Consider the following 7,868-nt stretch of genomic DNA (forward strand, 5'->3'; position numbering starts at 1 on the left):
AGATTTAGCAAAATTTAAGCAGTCAAATTTGGAGTTGGAGAGAGTGACAACTACAGGAATGATCTTAAAAGTGAAGCAATTAAGATAGCCAACAGTGTGCTGTCAGATTACTGTGGACAAAAAGAAGGACTGATGATTTATGTTACCCTTAAATTACGGGGTGAGTTGCCATAACACCATGCCACCACGGGAAAGGTGCAGGTACGGAGATGTGGCCGGCTTCCGGCTGTACCTTCCTGAACTTCACCACTACAAAATATCAGCCAAAAAGTACAAGACAGAACCTTGCGACACTCAAAGAACACGCTCGTGGGTTTAGTGCTGGAGAAGATCTAAGGAATGAGTTGAGGCTGTGTCCCAAACATCTACCAGGCCACCTGCAATGCCTTGACCCTGCCAATCCATGAGTGCGTGCTAGCCATCGCCATCTAGTCAGGCAGAAGCTGCGACCCAGGGCACACAGGTGGGCTCGAGGTTCCTGTGGTCAGCTTCCTCTTCTCCGTCTCCTTATTCTGCTCCTGCTACTTCCTCTTGCCCTACCTTGAACTCTGTATTGGCAAGGACTTGTCCGACCGTATTCTTCAATTTCTACTCTTCTTGGCCATTCCCAGTGTTCTCTTGGTAGCTCTTTTCCTGCCGTTAACTGTGTTAGTGGACATTGGTGTGGACTTGGAGCTGCCCATCCCACCATGGCCAAATGACACGGAGGAGAGGCCTCCACGACCCACAAACCCAGGTGAAGGAAACCGGGAAGGCAGAGTGACACAAGCCTTCGCCCTGCTTCCCACTTCCTCCACGACCCCTTTGATCCCCAAAAGGTCAGCAAATGGGTCTTCAAAAAAGTCTAATGAAAATGGGTCCCTTCCACCAAAACATCCCTGAAGCAAGCATCTGGGTTCCAGAATGCACAACTCGGTCAGAATGACTTCCTCTTCCTCCTCTACCATGCAGCCACTTTTGGCATTCTGGATCCTAGATGACCATCTTTGAGCTACCATCACCTCCTGTTTGAGTTTTCTATCTGCTGCTTCTTGGTTCTCAGGGTTTTCACCTGATGCGCTTCACTGCTGCTTTGGGGCATGTTTCTTCTTGTCGCAGTGGAGGTGTCTTCTGAAGGCCTCACTTCACGGCCATCCACCGAGTGTCAGCAGACTAGGGGCTGCAGGTGGCCACCGTCTGCCCTGGTGGCTGTAGTGGTGGCCGGTCCCCAGCCTTTCCTTTGTCTCCCTCTCTCTAAGGTCGTAGAATTGCAACAATGTGGTGCACATTCTACAAAAACACACTTCAACTGTATATCAAAATAATTGGATTTAGGAGTAATAGCTGAGGGAAGTGTAGATTCCTAATAGTTTGCTTATCCATGGCGGGATATACTTTTCAACTTATTCTTGTTTAATCACTTAAAATATTAAACATACAGGATGTATACACATTTTGTCATTTTATATCATTAATTGATGTTGTTACATCTCTTGATAACAAAAATGTTATATTTCCAGCACTATATTTTTTGAAGAAATGCATTATACATTAATTTTAACAGACTGAATTATTTGGTTCTATACATCTTTAAGGAACACAGGACTATTTAAGACATGGTTGCATAACGGCAGTCTTTCTAGCTGTTTGCTATTGCTCATTTAACCTTTAGAAGTTTGTACTTCTAATAGGCAAGTGATTATATACTGACAATGGGCTTCTATTTAGTTTTAAGTTGGAAATATGATAATGTATTGGGTAAAATTGTATGTTCCTTTATACAGGGATACTATTTAGCAAATATTTATAAATTGTTAATGTTTTATCAAGAGATGGTAAAATATTCCCATTTCTATTGCAGTTCATGTTATATATTTTTTTCTTTATTTGAATGATTTCATCAATGGGGTTGGATTACTGTTGCTGTGTAAAGCACTGCTTACCCATTAAGTAGCACTCAATTAACAATCATCACAACATACGAGTTCCTCAATATCAACTATGAAGAAGTGAGAGTGCCTGGTAGCCATCAGCAAGTTATTAACTCCCTGTAAGGAAAAAGAGACAAGAGACAGTCCTTAAGACATCCTGTCAATGTTGTACAACCATCATCATCTTGGTGAAGTTCTGACTTTAACATTAGTGATCATAAGGCATTAAAAATCAAGAGAACATTCAAATGCTTATGACTCAATTAAATAATAGGTCATGAGAAGAGTAGGCCACTCAAACTGGTAGCAAGTTTGCCACGGAAGTACATAGTAGATATATACATGTATTTTATGCATGTCTATAGTGAGTATTCACTAACAAAGGCAGAGATATGAGTGGTCTGAGGCCACTCACAGTTCCATAGGATGATGTCCCTGGATTTTGATCACCTTAATTTCATGTGAGTCACAAAAAAAGAGTGACGTTGCATTACAATCATGATTAAATGAAGTCACACACTTTTACATTACAGTTCTTGCTGGAGGGTACAGAAGACCAGATTCTCAAACACACAAGAAAAAGCAAAGGAGGTTAAAATCAACAACTCTTTTAGAGACAGAATATTAAGATCAAATGCAATACATAGTATACATATTGGTGATAAAAACAAGACTCAGCCTGGCGCTGGTGGCTCATGTCTGTTAGCCCTAGTTATTCAGGAGGCTGAGATCTGAGTTCAAAGCCAGTTTGGGCAGGAAAGCCTATGACACCTTTATGTCCAACTAACCTCCATCTACCCGAAAATAAAGCCAGAAGTGGGACTGTGGTTCAAATGGTAGAATGCTAACCTCGAGTACAAAAGCTGACAGCACTCAGGCTTTTGTTCCAATCCTTAAGACCTACACACACACACACACACACACACACACACACACACACACACACACACACACACACAAATCAACTTACAAAAGAACAGGTACATATGAAGTCCATCACCGGGCATCTATTTGGGAAGCCTAATCTTTCACTTAGTTGTCCAAAATTGAATTAATGTGATAATCCTTGGATCTCATTGGCCTTCAAGTTCCCAGACCTGCTATTGCTAGGTATGCTCTCTTTTCTTTTCTTGACTAAAAAAATGTCCACACAAGGATGCTTGCTGATGAAAATCAAACAAAATTCTTTGAAAGACGAAATTTAAGTAGCCAAGTAAAAGTAATTTACCCATCACATTTATAATCTGGAAGTAAATACTACATTCTGACATACTTCTATTTATTTAAGTATCGTGACAAAGAATCTGCTTATGTTTAACAATTGCAAAAATGTAGTGTCACCTCTTCTGCCTCAATACTTCTCCCTTTAGGTTGAAAGAAACATGTGGAGTGTACCGCCTTGCTCCAATGTGAAAGCCTACCCTTCTAAACATAGAACTGAAACTAAAACACTGACTTCTTAGAAGAGAGACATGAAAAGGCTGTTTAAAATACAAAGAGCTTTTGTAGGATATAGGTTAAAATACAGTATTAATACGTTGCACTCATTAGTCTAACAATTTTAGTTATGGTTAACTTTTAATAAAGACTTTACTGAGAATATTTTATCCAGAGCTACTGATTCCTTGGGATGAAAAAAAAGATTTTCACATTTAAATAGGAAAAAATTGAGTTTATGGCCTAAGATTAGATACTTAGTTTACACTGATTTCAAACATAGGACTTTAAATCTTATGTTTTCTGAGATATTGCAACACATAGTCTTAAACAGCCCTTTGTTTAAATTTTAAAAGTTTTATACTGAAAAAGTGAAAACAAGCACAACAACCTGTATCATGTCACAACAACAAATATTTCCTAAATGCCTAACCACCTCCGACGTGTATACATCCAAAGATTTCTATACTGGAAGAAGGTGAATCTGAGGTCTGAACTTCTACCATTCTACTATGCAAATGTTCACTCTCCAATGACAATGAAGAAATAAAATATGAAAATAAAATATCAATGGAAATAATATAAATATGAACAATGAAACAGGGAAATAATTTGTCAATGGAAATGAAACAATTTCCAACAAATCTCGGACACAAAACTTATTAGAAAACACTCACTAGCAAGTATAAAGTGTAGTGAAAGGGCTCATAGGCACCATAATGAAAAATTCCTTAGAAACAAGGGGAAAATATGTTTATATATGAAATATCAACAAATAATCAGAAATTACCAAAAAGACTACAGAGAAATTATGCATGTATAAAGTCACTTAAAGGAAGCCATGATTACATTTGCTCAATGGGGCACTAGAGTACGAGGAATAAAAAAAAGTCATGAAGATAAAATTAAGGAAATCATACAGCCTGAAGAAAACAATAAAAGGAAGGGACTCCATCACCAGCTTCCACATTACAGGAACTATTAATAGAAATTTTCTAGAGAGAAGGAAAATGTATATTAAGAACTCAGTACAAAAATGCAGTATTAAGAATACTTACATGAATGTGAAGCAAATTAATCAACTTCTTAAGTTCAAATCTGTATTAAAAAAATGTTTTCTGACAAGATAGGAACCTCAACAATGTAGAAGGAGTTCATAGTAATGATAATATAAAGTGAATGATTTCATTTATTTAAAGGATGGACACCAGGAGTTGGGTACATGCCAAGATACTTACACTGACACAGTACACTGTAATAGGAAAGACCATTTAGATGAATTGTATACATATGTCTGTAAGAGGGACATCAATAACAGTATATGAAATATACTTGATTTCTGAAGGGAGCAGAGAAAACACATAAAGCACCGAATTATAATGAGTGCACAGAAAGCATTAGACATTTATACATAATCTGTAAGGACTAAACAAATAGAAAACGTTCAACTATGCATAATAATCTCAGTAGATCAATGATAACTTTCTATTTGAATTATCTACATATGATAATTAAAATATAGAGACAGTAAACTAGAAGATAAGGACAAAATTTTGTTGCTACACAAGTAAAACCATGTTAAATACAAAAACACATGCTGTGGAGTAGTTCTGGAGATACCATTCAATGGATTGAAATTTTCACCTATACAAAAAACGAGTGACAGATCTATAATAAAAAATGATCACCACAGTTAAGAACATTGAAAGGCACCCGGAAAATCTCCAAGGAATTAGGTTTTAAGTCACCTTACCACAGCAGAATGACAGACAAGAGCTCATATTTACATCAATTGCCTGGTCCATTCGGCAATGTTTACATATTTCAAAACATTATGGTCTATATAATCAAAGTATTACATTTTATGTGTAAATAGATATGGATATTTTAAAAGTAAATCAATATGAAGATATATAGATAACATAAAGGCATAAAAATATATTTATGTGAAACTTCAAATCATACTTCAGAAAAAACTAGACTAAGGGAATAAAGGGACTAAAAGCTCAAGTATTATTCCTAGAGGTATAATTGTCCTTAATTTATTTGATGCTAATAAGTATTATGCTAAAGAGACCATCAAATCACAAAAGGAATAGAAAACTAAAATCAAGATCAGGACTGTATGTGGAGATTTTGACGCATCTAGATCAGTAATAGATTAGAAAGCCAAGAATACCCGTAATTACATCATGGCAATTCACAGCATACTCCATCTACTGAAGTCTTTTGACATTACAGAACACTTCATGTCAACAACTGCAATGTGCGTAATCTACTGAAATAACATAGTGCACTCATCAGCATAGATGATGTCCTGATCTACAAATAGACACTAACAGCTATAACTTTTGTAAATGTTATATGCTCTCAATCTATCCTGAAATAAAAATGGAAATCAACATATTTAAAATATCTGAAGAAACAAGTCATCACAAATTTTAAATTGCACACATTAAAGGGAAGACTTCAGAGAAACTTAAGAATTCCACAGTATGCAGGGGCAGAAATATATGTTACTAGTAGTGAGCTAATGTAATAGCTAGTATGCTCGAGGACATAGAGTCTATGTACAACACCATATAAAAGTGTCAAAATATATGGTAACACGTATTTTGAGAAGAAAAACGTCTTTGTTCTCATATGGCATTAGTGTCTATATAGTCAATACCATGTGTGAACATTCCTGGAACTAATGGATGATAGCAGTATCATACAACACCAGACTAATACACAAAGATGCATCATTTGACTTCATTTACTATAAAATATAAACTTCAAATTAAAAACAGAATACTAGTACTAAGAGGTAAGGAAAAGAAGGAATGGAGAGACAATGGACAGAAAGAGAATACAATATAAAGACAGGAGAGAGATACATTTTCAAATATGAAAGACCACATAGGAACTAAACTCCGTGCAAACAACCATTAAAAATTCTGATGAAATGTTTGTACTACCAAATTTTCTTACTAATTTTGAATCATCCATAGTCATTACACAATTGATGTTTCCTTAACGTAATTTATGATGCAATGAGATTTCAGACAACATAAATAGCATAGTCAATTTATTTTAAAAAGAAACAAATCAAGACATATGGAGAGAAAAGACCAATAAAACAACCCGAAAATATCTTTTAACGTTCACCATAATGTGCAAGTTTATGGCATGTAAACTATTTCTGCATGAGTACATAAAAACCAAAAATAACTCAGAATCCAAGATAGGTAAAACCATGAAAGATGGTAAAAAAAAAAAAGTCTCTTTCACACATACTAAATTAAACAGCCATCAGTCTCCCAGAGAGAGTGCAATAATGATTTGGCATGGTTTTTTTTCTTCCAACAGTTCTGATACCAAACCTGTGGTGTTTCTTTTTTTATTGTGAAAATACCATATAGAGGACTTACAATTACATAGGCAAGATAACGAGTACATTTCTTATCAAGCATTGTTGCCTCCTCTTTGCTTCCCCTTCCCTTCCCTTCCCATACTCTCCCCATCATAACCTACCCCCCACCACCAAAGTTGTAAAGTTCGTTTTTCGACATAAAGACTTGTTCCCAACCCCAACTGAATGGCCCACAATGTAATTCTGACACCACCTAGACTTAGCACAGTCCACACAAGTTCACATCTCAGCCCTGCCACATTTTCTCCAGGGCAGAAGCCAATGCAAAGCATGTGTTCACTCTGTGTAGTCACCAATAATCTTGAAGACAGAGGTCTTGCACCACAGTCACCTCATTAACATCAATTATCAACAGGCTGGAAGATGATTATGAAAAACAAAGATGCTCCTGTTCAAACATGATAGACCTTACACATAGACCAGTCCTTGACATTCATACTGTACAGAATTGGTGCTATGGTTCAAAGAGGTAGAGAACTAGCCTTGAGCAAAAAGATAAGAGACCGTGCCCAGAGTTCAAGCCCCACAACCGACAAAAAAAGGAAACATATTGCACACGCACACCAACACTCAAACACACAAAACCTTTCCCCATCAGGCAGAACCAAAGGTGTCTTTCAGAGTGCCCCTTCTCAACCTTTCTCAAATGCAGTGAATTACCCTGTCTGACCAACTACCTAAAGATAAAACAACAGGTGAAATATTTTGCCCAAATGCTGTAGTCCATCTGGATAAGTAGCTATTATACAGAGCTCTGACTTCAGCCTTTCTGTTTGAAGACATTATAGAGAAAGCAAACATCCTAAAAAGTTACATGAACTCTTCTATCCTCTTTTCTTGTTGTTGTTGTTGTTGTTGTTTGTCATGGGAATGAACTCTGGGCCTGGGCACTGTCCCTCAGCTCTTCAGCTCACGGCAAGCACTCTACAACTTGAGCCATGGCAACACTTCCAGCCTTTTTTCTTTTTGCTTATGTGGTGCTGAAGAATCGAACCCAGAGCCTCATGCATGTGAGGTGAGTGCCCTACCCCTAAGCCACCTTCCCAGCCCCTCTAGGGTCACCTTAAAAACAAGATGATCATAAGGAAAATCTTTTATAGACGGAG

This window comes from Dipodomys merriami, unplaced genomic scaffold (genome assembly GCF_024711535.1).
Source record: "Dipodomys merriami isolate MVZ:Mamm:240054 unplaced genomic scaffold, mDipMer1.0.p SCAF_199, whole genome shotgun sequence".
NCBI lineage: Eukaryota > Metazoa > Chordata > Mammalia > Rodentia > Heteromyidae > Dipodomys > Dipodomys merriami.